The 13,129-nt window shown below is 50.6% G+C and overlaps 1 protein-coding gene across 10 annotated transcripts in view; it reads right to left on the reverse strand.

Moving 5' to 3' along the window:
• ZNF667 (zinc finger protein 667) overlaps positions 1–8,412 on the reverse strand; it is a 28,690-nt gene extending 20,278 nt beyond the window's left edge. The window contains exons 1-2 of one of the 10 annotated variants that reach the window (XM_032612558.1): positions 8,401–8,412; positions 4,442–4,600 (exon numbers count right to left, since the gene is read on the reverse strand). The gene's annotated coding sequence lies outside the window, so the exon portion shown is untranslated. Of the gene's footprint in view, positions 1–105; positions 2,696–3,243; positions 4,265–4,295; positions 4,742–4,778; positions 5,128–6,547; positions 6,590–8,400 lie in introns of those variants that run through there. The other 9 variants (XM_032612568.1, XM_032612563.1, XM_032612566.1 and 6 more) reach the window with 9 other exon arrangements.
• Between the last annotated feature and the right edge of the window lie 4,717 nt (positions 8,413–13,129).

The following is a 13,129-nucleotide window of genomic DNA, read 5'->3' on the forward strand; positions in this document are numbered from 1 at the left end:
CGATTGTCCCTGAAGAAGGGAACTGGGTCACTAGGCTTGGAAACTCAAAACTCACTTTTCCCTATCTATCTACGCTTTGGCGTTCTGTATCATATATACAATTACCTTTTCAAAACACCATCACCATCACAAATAAAGAGGCTGGATCCCACCCACGTCAGGGCATCGCTGTAAACCTGGCCTCTCTTCCGAGTCCGAGACCTTAGGGTGGGAAGGGGCTTTGCAATTTAGCACAAAGCTAAATTCCTGCTCCTAAGGCAGGGATGGCTAGAACCTGGATGAGAACAAGCTTAAAGAGTTACTGGAGGGACTTCCCTGGTGGCATAATGGTTAGGAATCCGCCTGCCAGTGCAGGGGACACGGGTTTGTGCCCTGGTCTGGGAGGATCCCACATGCCATGGAGCAACTGGGCCCGTGTGCCACAACTGCTGAGCCTGCGCTCTAGAGCCCGCTGCTACAACTGCTGAGGTCCTCACACCTGGAGCCCAGTGCTCCACAACAGGAGAGGCCACAGCGATGAGGGGCCCGTGCACAAGGAAGAGTGGCCCCCGATCGCCGCAGCTAGAGAAAGCCCGCGTGCAGCAACGAAGACCCAGTGCAGCCAAAAAATAATAATAAATAAATTAAAATAAAAAGAGTTACTGGACAGTGGCCATGCCTCCCCTTGGGGCACAGCACCCTTGTGATCCTGGGGGCCTGTGCTGGGTGTTGAGCTGGGGTGGGTCCTGACATAACTGAAAGCCAGCCATTAATGCACCCACACATTGCTTCCGTTCAGCCAGAGTTTGTTTTTGCTATACCACCTATCTAGTATTTTAAGATCACCTCTATCCTGAACCTGCCAGCCCCAGAGGCCGGGGATATAGAAAGGTACTTTCTCCAAAGACCCAAGCCCAGCTATAGCAGAAAACATAAGCTTTGCATCTGAATGTCAGACCTGCCCTTGCTCTGCTGGCACAGGTACAGATCTGATTTCCTCACTTGTAGGATGGGGTTAGGAATGTCCCTATTGCAGGGAAGTGCAGCTGTAGGGACTACCTTTGATAAGATACTGAAAGCACTCAGAATTAATTTCTTTCATTCTGAGAAGCCCACGAACTCTCACAGCTGTAGCTCTCAACCCTGTTTGTACACAGGAATCTCTTGGGAGCTTTCTAATAAATACTGATGGCTGGGCCCCTTGCCAGAACCATTAAGTCAGAATCTCTGGGGATGGAGTCCAGGCATGTCTTATTTTTATCTTTTAAGATTTCTAAATTATATGCAAGGCCATAGTTTAGAACTACTGCTCCAGTCTCCAAGCCTCAGTCGCGGGCTGGAGATCTGACCTCTCCCTGTTAAGAGTCCAGACCTCAGCACTGGGGAGGAGAAAAGCCAAACCCTTAGATTCCCTGATCAAAGGATTCCAAGGGGGGCTTCCCTGGTGGCGCAGTGGTTGAGAGTCCGCCTGCCGATGCAGGGGACGCGGGTTCGTGCCCCGGTCCGGGAGGATCCCACATGCCGCGGAGCGGCTGGGCCCGTGAGCCACACCTGCTGAGCCTGCGCGTCTGGAGCCTGTGCTCCGCAACAAGAAAGGCCGCGATAGTGAGAGGCCTGCGCACCGTGATGAAGAGTGGCCCCCCGCTTGCCGCGACTAGGGAAAGCCCTCGCACAGAAACGAAGACCCAACCCAGCAAAAATAAATTAATTAATAAACTCCTACCCCCAACATCTTCAAAAAAAAAAAAAAAAAAAAAGGATTCCAAGGAGTCACTGATGGTGGCCATTCTTGGCTTTGGAGTTGACTGAGATGCCCATGGAAAGCCTGGGTGTCGACACTGAAAACAGCACCCACTGTCACCCTGTAATCCCTTCACCCTGCTTTCCTTTTCAAAATAATTACTGCCACCTGTTATAAATTTAATTTCAGGGGCTTCCCTGGTGGCGCAGTGGTTGAGAGTCCGCCTGCCGATGCAGGGGACACGGGTTCGTGCCCCGGTCTGGGGGGATCCCACATGCCGCGGAGCGGCTGGGCCCATGAGCCATGGCCGCTGGGCCTGCGCCTCCGGAGCCTGTGCTCCGCAACGGGAGAGGCCGCAACGGTGAGAGGCCCGTGAAAAAAAAAAAAAAAATTTAATTTCATCTCTCTACTAAATGCAAGCTCCAATGAGTAGAAACCTGGTCCATCCTGACTAGCAAGGTGCTTGGCCCATGGCAGGCATCTGACTGCTCAATGAATGAGTGCCTCTCAGAGCCTACCCATGTTGCAGGCTTTGGACACCCTTTCTTCTCATCTCAGAAACATTATCCCTTTATCACCTCTCTCTTCCAGCCCCCTTGCTCTCCTCCCCACCCTCACGCCCTGAAAATGTTCATGGTGTGCCCTCATCATGGTCCTGTACACCAGTGGTTCTCAACTGGGGTGATTTTGTTCTCCAGGGGATACCAGGCTGTGTCTGGAGACACTTCTGCTTGTTAAAATTGGGGCAGCAGGGGTATGCTACTGGCATCTGGGGAGTAGGAAACAGGAATAATTCTAAACATCCGAAAATATATAGGACAGCTCTCCCCCATCTCTCAATTATCTGCCCCAAGGCATCCAAAGTGCCAAGGCTGGGGCTTCCCTGGTGGCGCAGTGGTTAAGAATCTGCCTGCCAATGCAGGGGACACGGGTTCGAGCCCTGATCCGGGAAGGTCCCACACGCCGCGGAGCGACTAAGCCTGTGCGCCACAACTACTGAGCATGCGCTCTAGAGCCCGCGCGCCACAACTACTGAAGCCCATGAGCCACAACTACTGAAAGCCCGCGCGCTTAGAGCCCGTGCTCCGCAACAAGAGAAGCCACTGCAATGAAAAGCCCGCTTACCGCAACAAACAGAAGCCCCAGCTCACCGCAACTAGAGAAAGTCCACGCACAACAACGAAGACCCAACGCAGCCAAAAATAAATAAATAAATAATAAATTTATTTTTAAAAAAAACAACAAAGTGCCAAGACTGAGAAACCCTGGTCTAGACACGGAGATGTCTCTAGATCGCTGTGTTATCAGGAGATACTCCTCCTCAGTCCCTGCCACTGGGTCTTGACCAGTGGGCTTCTCAGAATGAAAGAAATTAACTCTTGAGTGCTTGCGTCTTGACCCCACAGGCTCCCTAGGGATATCTCCATAAAGGAAGACCCTCTGTTCGTGCCCTCCTAGGACCCCGACTAGAAAATTCTGAACCTAAGCTCAATTTAGCCTTTAGGATTACTTTATCTCTTAACCTGCAACTTTTTCTCTGAGGCTCCACTTCTTGCTTTTCTTCCTGTGGATTTGATTCTCTGGGTGTGGAATCCTTGGGGTTATTAGGTTAATAATAAAGCAATTAGCATTTATTCGTTGCTTACTTGTGTCAGGCACTGTTCTACTTAACGCTCACCACAGGCCTAAGATTGGTACTATTATTATCCCCATTTTGCAGGTGAAACTGAGGGTCAGCAATTTAAGTGACCTCTCCCAAAGTCACAGAACTACTGAGTGATGGAACCAGAAGTCCCAGAGTCCCCCAAGCTACACTGGTTAGGAAGCAGACACACAACCATACGCAGCCTCAGGTCCCAGAGACCAGGGCAGACACTGCCCTCCCTTCAAATGCACTAATGCAATAACAGACAACAAGGAGCAGCTGGGCTACTGGGGCACCGCTTCTCTTCTAGAAGAGGTCAGATCCCCAGCCCTGAGAAGTACTGCTCAATCTCAAGGTCAGAGATGCAAATTTCTCCAGCGTTCACGACCGCGCTTCTACCTCTGCACGGGGACAACGAAAAACGACCACCATCACTCCAACAAACACCCAGCACCTACACAGGGCCTGGTGAGTGCCAAGCTCGGCAATGGGGTATTTCACTACGTTACCCCATTTATATAATTTTCCCAAAACTGACGCGGGTGTTATCCTGTTTTACCGAGAAGGAAAGCCTCCCACAACCGCACACATACTTCCTTGCCAGGAGCCTGCACGCCCGTAAAGCCGCTGAGTCCTCCCCACAGGGATCCTCCTTCCACGCTTACAGGGAGAGATACACCTCGACAGCGCAGTCGCACACTGCCACACACGCACAACCGCAAAGCCACTGAAGCTCAGTCATACAGCCACCCGGTCAAATCACGCAGCCACTCCAGACGGCGATAAACGGCCACCTACATCAGTCGGTCACACACACACACACACGAACGCGCTTCAACAACACAAATTCTCACAGCCACACTTACATACCCACTCCCGGCCCCCCTCCCACAGGCGCAGTCACCTCCTCCTCACATAAACACCACAGACCTTGCGGTGAAATACGAACATGGTCCTGAGGCACGTCCCCGTCACCACACGGCTGGCTCCGTCACAGACACACGCAGAAACGCCACAACCCGCTCTCCTCTCACAACACAGCGACGCCACCACACGCTTCAAACACAGTCCCTCACCTCACACTCCGTCACCACACAACCAGACAAAACCCCACAGGCGGTCACGGGCGGAAAATTCCAGGCAGCCGTGGGCGCACACCCACAGCCACACTCAACCTGTCCTCCTGGGTCGCGTCCCGGCAGCGCCCACCCCGGCAGCTGCGCAGGCACGGCGCGCTCCCCGCGATCCCCGCGCCTGCGTACTCTCCTCCGCGGCCCTCGGTCTGCACTGGCTGGACCCGCCCCCTCACGCGCGAGACACGTCGGCGAGCCGCGGCCCCGCCCCTAGGCGTCCACAGGAGCGCGAGGCCCCCGCCCCTAAATAAAGCCACGCGGTGCGCAGGCGCTTACTCACCTCTCCCGGGACCTTTCCACAGGCACAGACCTGAGGCCCCAACACACTCACAGGCAGGAATACGCAGGCGCGCTCGCGCACTCAGAGCCGCTCTTGGGGGCATCGCCGCTCGCGTGCCCGCCCGAGGCCCCGCCCCTACACCAGCCCTCGGAACACGCTACGCCGCGCGCACGCGCAAGGGCCGCCTAGCGCTTCCCAGGGCCCCACTTGTTGCTGTCCTTATAAAATCACGTAGATGTTTTCGGGTGCTGAGACCCTTCCTTGATCCCTTCAACCAAACCCAGCCTCCCCAGCATCCACACCTACACGTTCCCGTCCGGGGGCTTCTAGCCCCAACACCCTCCCCTTTGCCCCTGGAGCTCAGAGGGGTTTGGGGAGCCAGGCTCACCCACGGACCGTAACGCACACGCTCGCGCATGCGCACTGCGAGCTCAGGCTGCACGTCCCAGAAGCCTCCGGGACGTGGCGCCGTTCAGGACGGCCACTCCCGGATCGTGAGGTTGAGGGATCCCGGCCCGGACACGAATGGACCCAGGAGAGGAGCGAAGGGATGTTGCTCCAGGCCAGGGGTGGGATATCGCTTGCGCCTTCTCTGAACGAACAGCCCCAGAGTCCTTTGCGCGGCGCCTTTCCAGGCCCCAGACTACATCTCCCAGGAGCCCCTGCGACTCGTTTCCGCTTCGTGTAGTGACGCGGCTGCGCGTCGGCCGGGCGGGGACGCGAGCGACCTCCTGTGGCGGTGCGTGAGGTGACCGCGAGTCTGTGAGAGAAGACGGGAGGTGTGAACCCGCCCCTGACGTCTGGGCTTGCGGGTCCCGGGTGGTCATTGTGCATTTACGTGTGTGAGGCCCAGGTTGTGTTATTGTGTGTATGTGTGAGGATGAAACTTTGTGAACGCGTGTGACCGGATTTTTGTGGTTGTGTACCCTTGTGTTTTGCGTGTGTGAGAAACCCAGTTTTTGTGGTTGTGTACGTGTGTGTAAATTCATTTTGAATGTGTGTGCTCGTGCACCTCGATGTGTCATGTATGGCTGTTTTTGCGCAATGCAGAGCTGAGCAGTTGCCACAGAAATTGGCCCACAAAGCTTAAAATACCGACTCTGTAGATCCCATTTTTTGTGGTTGTGTAGTTGTCTGTGGACCCGCAGATAGTGAATGTGTGTAGAAGCTACCATTTCTGGAAGTGTGCGTTTGTACAAGTATGCGTGTGGCCCACTTTTTGTGGTTGTGTATGAGCATATGGGAAACCAGTGTGTGTGTGTGTGTGTGTGTGTGTGTGTGTGTGTGTAGTGATCCAGCTTTGCGTTTTTAGAGGTGTGTGTGTATGTATAATTCTGATTTCAATTCCGGTGTGTGGATTTTTTTTCCCCCCCACCATCAAGCAATTTTCTGAAAGCAGCTGGGAGTCCTAACAATTCAACTCAACTCTGACACTGTCTAGCTGGTGATAGAGGCAGATTCCCATAGGTTAATTAAAGGCTGGGTCCCCAAGATGCCCCCACCCCCCACAGGTGCCAGTCACAAGTCCAGGTATCACCTGTGCTCTGACTGACCCTCTATAGATGGGAGGTTCCAATGACTGCCCCCCGCCTCCTTGGGTTTGATTAGTTTGCTAGAGCAACTCACAGAACGCAGAGAAATGTTCACTTACTTTACTTACTAGATCACCCACCAATTTTTATAAAAGGATATAACTCGGGAGTGGAAAGATGGAAGAGATACATAGGGCAAGATATGTGTGGGAAGGGGCACGGAGCTTCCATGCTTACCGCTCTTCCAGTGTGTCCATGTGTTCAGCAACCCGGAAGCTCTCTGAACTGCGTCCTTTTGAGTTTTTGTGGAGCCTTCATTACTTAGGCATGATTGCTTAAATCATTGGCCGTTAGTGATTGAACTCAGTCTCTAGGCCCTCTTTCCTCCCTGGAGGTCTAGGGGTGGAACTGAAAGTTCTAACTGCTGAGTAATTGGGTTGGTTCCCGTGGCAACCAACCCCCTACTAGTCGTTCATTAACATAACAAAAGACACCTTGATCTGGCTCCTCACAAAGGAAATTCCAAGAGTTTGGGGAGCTCTGTGCCAGGAACTGGTGATGAACGTATTTCTTATTATAAATCAGAATATCAGGGTATGTGCAGAGGGAACCCAGGGCTTGTGGTTGTGTGTATGACCCTGTGAGTGTGTGAGTTTCTGGGAGTAGGTATCAAGAATGAATGTGTGAAGAACTAGTTTTGGTTTCCCAATTCTGTGACTAGGTAGTGATAATCAAAATAGCAGCTAACTGTACTATTATTAGGACTTTTACTATTTCTACCACCACCACTACTACTAGCAGTTAGCACTTAACTGATTGCTGTCCCTGGTCAAAAGTATATTGTCAACTGAAAAAACCTAAAACTGAGAATTATGGTTTATTTGGCAGACTGATATGGCAAGCAGCATTTTTCATTCACATTGGCATATTGATTATTTTGAAGGCAAGTTACATGAGAAAGAGCTGGTGAAAGAGGGATGCTTTGACCCACCTCTGTTTCCCTGAAAGCAGGAAATCTCCTGTGTGAAAGGCGCTTTTCCTGTACCAGAAGGTCTCGAGACATCCTTATCACCAGAGATGGAATTTAGGGCCAAGAGACCTGTATAAGCAAACCTTACTACTTCTTTAATTTACCAGCTAAACCTAATTCTGTTTAGATTCTTCACTAACTGAGCACCCAAAACCTAAAATTCTTTGTCCTGTCATTTCCTCACAAATTTATTGTTTCTTTGTCTAAAAAGTATAAAAGCTGCCTGCTGTGGCCACTTCTTAAGTCTCATTTCTTTGAATTAAAGTTAGTTTCTTTTTCTCCTGTTACTCTGTCTTGAGTCAATTGTATTATTAGTCCAGCCACAAGAACTCAAGAGGGGGAGGGGAGAAATTTCCCTCCCCTCCCCCCAACAGTGTCCAGAGTCATGGAGGTCACAGTCAAATAAATGACCCTTACAGTAAACAAGCAAACAGAAATAGAGTACAACATTCATAAAATATAATACACTGTGATATAAGAATATTCTGATCATTCATCCATTACATCACAAAAGGTGGGTTGAGAGAGTTTCGTGCAATTTAGATAACGTGTTTTGTATCACATGATTTAAACTATAAGAAGAGTACAGATCCACATTTGTATCTCTAGGGATATTCAAAGTTAGAACCTTCCTTTGGAGCTCCTGAAATTTTGCATCACGGGACTGTGGAGCAGTTGATTGGGAAAGACATGCCCTACATAGATGTCATGATTAGAGGAGTCCCCATTGGGTTTCAAATGTAAACACCAAACCCATATTTCCTCTGAATCGTAAGTGATGATTTGTAACTGAGCTGCTTTTCACGTGGGCAACTCAATGTTGGGCACTTTACACTAGGGGGCAACAGAGATTTATTACTTAGCTAAGGAAGACAAAGTGTTCTCTGGAGCAATACCAAGGAAATTATCTAACATACAAACATGCCACTTTGAACAATGTTTTCTGATATGCTCACTTTGAATCAAGTTTTAATCTGTCCCACAAACAGTACAACCAGAGACATGATCCAAACTGAGCTTGCATTATTAGCTCACCTTGGCCTTGGAATTGAAGAATGACTTGGGAAAGAGTTGAATGGGGAGGGAAGGTTTAGAAACATTGTTATTTCTCATTCTTTACTTGTCCTTGCCTAGATTTATTTCCTGTCTATGGTGATTGATCCTAGTTGATGACAGATTGTTCCCTTCTTGCTGACGTCAATCCAAACTTTTCATTTTAAAAAATCTGCTGTTTTCCTAACATGCTTTTGAGATGCAATTGTTTCTATATTGTTCACCTATGGTTGTTAACAGATCGTTTTTGTACTAATTTTAAATGTCAAAACTAATCTCTGTTTTTTCAAGTTAAACTTTATAATTGTGGACCTTAAAGTTGAATAGAAACTTAATCTTCAATAAACAAAATTGTAAAGGAAAAAATAATCTGTTTTCCTGATTCCGTTTTGTTGCCTATCTCTGTTCTCCTGTAGCTCACGGAGCTTCTTTAAGACGATGACTTTGAATTCTCCAGCAGGCTGTTGGTAGATCTCCATTTCTCTGGGATCCGTCACTAGGGCTTATTTCCTTCATTCGATGATGTCCTGTTTCCCTGATTCCTCGTGATCTTTGTAGCCTTGCGTTGATGTCTGCACTTTGAGAAGCAGTCGCCTCTTCCAGTCTTTATGGACTGGCTTCAGGAGGGAAGGACCTCCAGCAGACAGCCCGGCTGGAGATTCTGGGGGTCCCTCCTGGAGGCGATGTTTAGGATTGTGTGTCTTCCCTCTATGCCACAGTGATCTCGGGTGGCCTCAGCCTGCAGCAGCTTCAAGCAGGATTTCGGATCCTGGCCACAGGCTGAAGTCAGGCCATGGCAGAGAGAGCACTGAATCCTAGTCACTAGACCAGTGGCCAGTGACAAGGCCCTGGCCCATATGGCTTTGGAGAAAATGAATTTCCACAAAGAAACGGAAAGTAGTGAAACAAGTAAAGTGTTTATTAGGAGGAAAAAGAGTACATATGAATAGGCACACACGGGTGGGCTCCCAGAGAGAGTCGCGCCCTCGTGGTAGTTTGAATCACTTACATGGGGCATTTCTTCCGGGTTTCCTCTGGCCAGTCATCTTGCTTTGCCTGGTTCTGAGTCCGTACTTGGTTTATCTCAGGGTCCTCCCCTGCGTGTGCGTGCATCTCTCAGCCGAGGTGGATTCTTGCGAAGAGGCGTATGGGTAGGCTGACATCACCCCCTTTTTGACCTCCAAGGAGCCTTTCTGCGCATGTGTAGTCGGGAAGGTCTCCTCGACCTCGAGAATGAGAAATACGTGGTGTCTTATCTGGGCGGGGCTCAGCTCCTTCTCGTCATCTTGGAGTATCTGTCCACAGGAGACAGAGTCCAGCTTCTCAGCCCGGGTCCCGTCTATCTCCTGCCTCAACAGGGCTGAGTCAGGTGTGTAGCGCTGCCAACCTTTCCCCAGGGCACTGCCCCAAACTGCTGGGGCGATGGGTACCAGCTTCACCCCTTTCCCTTCTCCTGACGGACCAGCCTCAGGACCGGGGTGTCTCCCTCGGTTCTGGCAGGGTCAAGCCAGTCCGTGAGGTCTGTGCCATCCGTGGGGGCGCCCAGGTGGTCCTTGAGACCCTCGAGCGGGTTGCTGCCATCCTTACCCCATTTCTTTGATCTTAGCTCTCCCCAGGCCACAGCCACGTGGGTTTCCTCACATTCCGTGTGTGAAGAGACAAAAGCAGGTCTGTCGGGTAGCGGGTCTCAAAGGCTGGAGAAGCTAGCCCCTCGCTCTGCTTTCTCTTTCCCCACTGGGTGAGAAGGGCTGGGGGTAGGCGGCTCGGCACTGAGATGTGGCAGCTTTGGAAAGGGTGATGCGGGCAGGGTGAGGCTGTTCTCATCCTGTCCAACGTGGCTGAACTTGGATTCCGTGGTCCATGTGGGGACTGGAACTACCCTCCTGGCTTCCAGAGCCCTCACATTATTATCATCCGGGGCCAGGGCCTCCTATTTCACCATCCTGCTGACATCACTCCCACACGGCCCTTTATGATGTAGCAGAAGCTAGTTGAGGCACCCCCATTATGTCAGCCCTTATTCAGCCACACATCCAACTGGTCTCCTGTAGACTTTTTTACTTTTTTAATAAATGTATTTATTTATTTTAGGCTGCGTTGGGTCTTTGTTGCTGTGTGCGGGCTTTCTCTAGTTGCAGCGAGTAGGAACGGGGTGGGGGGGCTGCTCTTCGTTGTGGTGTGCGGGCTTCTCATTGCGGCGGCTTCTCATTGTAGAGCACGGGCTCTAGGGGCGCAGGCTTCAGTAGTTGTGGCGCGCGGGCTCAGGAGTTGTGGCTCATGGGCTCTAGAGTGCAGGCTCAGTGGTTGTGGCGCTCGGGCTTCTCACTGTGGTGGCTTATCTTGCTGCGGGGCACAGGCTCTAGGCACGCAGGGTTCAGTAGTTGTGGCACACGGGCTTAGTTGCTCCACAGTGTGTGGGATCTTCCCAGACCAGGGCTCGATGTCCAGCCAGGGAAGCCCCTGGAGACGTTTTTTATTTTTCCCTTCTCTTTCTTGCTTAGCTGCACTCTGACAGTGACTGCCCTCTAGCTAAAGTTGTACTGTGCACCTGATGTTTACTCCTCCAAGACAACACTCCCTAGCACTCCTTTCCTTTGTGAGCGTTCTTCATTCCAGAAAGAGCGTCATGGAACGATAACTTTGAGGACCACCAGAACCCCTTCCAGAACCACCTGACGCCAGCCCTAATAATCCCAATGTCTCCAGGAGGAAAGAAGAATGAAGACTATATCAGCCCCGATCCTTATCTACAGCCCTGTTTTCCACCCTGAAATTATAAGACCCCTTCCTATTGCCTAGGAATCAAGGCACAGTTTTCTGTTTTTTTGTGGGGTTTTTTTTGTGGTACGCAGGCCTCTCACTGTTGTGGCCTCTCCTGCTGTGGAGCACAGGCTCCGGACGCACAGGCCCGGCGGCCATGGCTCACGGGCCCAGCCACTCCGCGGCATGTGGGATCCTCCCGGACCGGGGCACGAACCCGTGTCCCCTGCATTGGCAGGCGCACTCCCAACCACTGTGCCACCGGGGAAGACCCAAGGCACAGTTTTGAGGGCGTTAGCCTGCTGTGGCCCCCTTTGCCTGGCAAAGTAATAAAGCTACTCTTTTCTACTCCTCCAGGTTCTGTCTCTGTGTTTCTATTCGGCAGCAGTGAACAGAGGCCGGGTTTTCGGTGACATTTACAACCCTGATGAATCCATCTGAGGTCATTGTCTCCACTGCTTTTTGCGTTAGTGGCACTTTTCAAAAGGCACCTAATTCCACAGTCCTAAGAGTTACTGTTCCCCCTGTAACAATCACATTCCAGATATACTGCACGTGACAGGTCAGCCCTTTCCACCTGTATCCCAACACAGTAGTGAAAACCTTAGCAGGGGACTTCCTTGGCGGTCCAGTGGTTAGGACTCTGTGCTTCCACTGCACGGGGCACGTGTTCGATCCCTGGTCAGGGAAGTAAGATCCTGCATGCCGTGTGGTGCGCCAAAAAACACAAACAAACAAAAAGCCCTTAAGATTTGCCCTGGGATAATATGTCAGGGTCTGTCTGTATGTTCCCCTCTGCTAGTATTGGGGTCCTCATTGTTGTCTGGCTGGTAAGTGATCAATTCCAGAATCCCATCTTCACAGTTTTATTCCTAGGATGGCTTCTGGGGTTAAGTTTCTTGAGTTGGGTTTCTTAGAAACAGCTTGAAATGGGTGCTTTTGTATAAATGATTCAATGAATGAGTGTGCTCTGCAAAGGTGTGAGGCCAGCACAACACGGCGGGGGTGAGTGGTGGGTCTTGGGGAAGAAGCCAAACACAGATGTGGTTTGTTCTCGTCCCCCAGAGAGCTTGACAACAACGCACACCACGAATCTGCTCCTTTCCTAGCGCAAGGTGTTAGTCTTTAGTATTTATCTCTGCAAGTCATTTGCTGGGTGCCGTTTGTTTTTCGGGAAGCCTAATCTTCCAGGAAAGATGTCTCTCGTTTTGCTCAAAGCAATGTTGCAGATAAGAGGGCACCTGCAAGCCCTCAGCCGGCTCCCTCACAGCGGCTGGAACATAAGTGCGTCAGTGTGGTGATCTGAACAAGGTATCCCCTACAGAAACGTAAACACTAAATTCTGAGTAGTTATTAATTATGAGATGCCAAAGATACAGAGGGAAGATATGATTGGGGAATGGCTACAGAAGAAGAGGTAAGTATATTAATATATGTAATGTTCTGTAGTGGACTTTCATATACTCACCAATATGGGAAAGTATTCACTTTTACTTTTTAACAGGTTAGAATTCATATGAGGTTTAAAATATTGTTTTCTTTCTTATTCTGTGTGTTTGAAATATTATATAACTTTTTTAAAAATTTATTTATTTTTAATTTATTTATTTTTGGCTGCATTGGTTCTTCGCTGCTGCGCGTGGGCTCTCTGTAGTTGCTGTGAGCAGGGAATACTCTTTGTTGCGGTGCACGGGCTTCTCATTGCCGTGGCTTCTCTTGGTGCAGAGCATAGGCTCCAGGCACGTGGGCTTCAGGAGTTGCGGCACGCAGGCTCAGTAGTTGTGGCCTACGGGCTCTAGAGCTCAGGCTCAGTAGTTGTGGCGCACGGGCTTAATTGCTCCGTGGCATGGGGGATCCTCCTGGACCAGGGATCGAACCCGTGTGCCCTGCGTTGGCAGGTGGATTCTCAACCACTGCGCCACCAGGGAAGCCCTATATAACTTTTTGAAGCTGGCATGTCTTACAGTTAATAAGGA

Source organism: Phocoena sinus, chromosome 19 (genome assembly GCF_008692025.1).
Source record: "Phocoena sinus isolate mPhoSin1 chromosome 19, mPhoSin1.pri, whole genome shotgun sequence".
Taxonomy (NCBI): Eukaryota; Metazoa; Chordata; class Mammalia; order Artiodactyla; family Phocoenidae; genus Phocoena; species Phocoena sinus.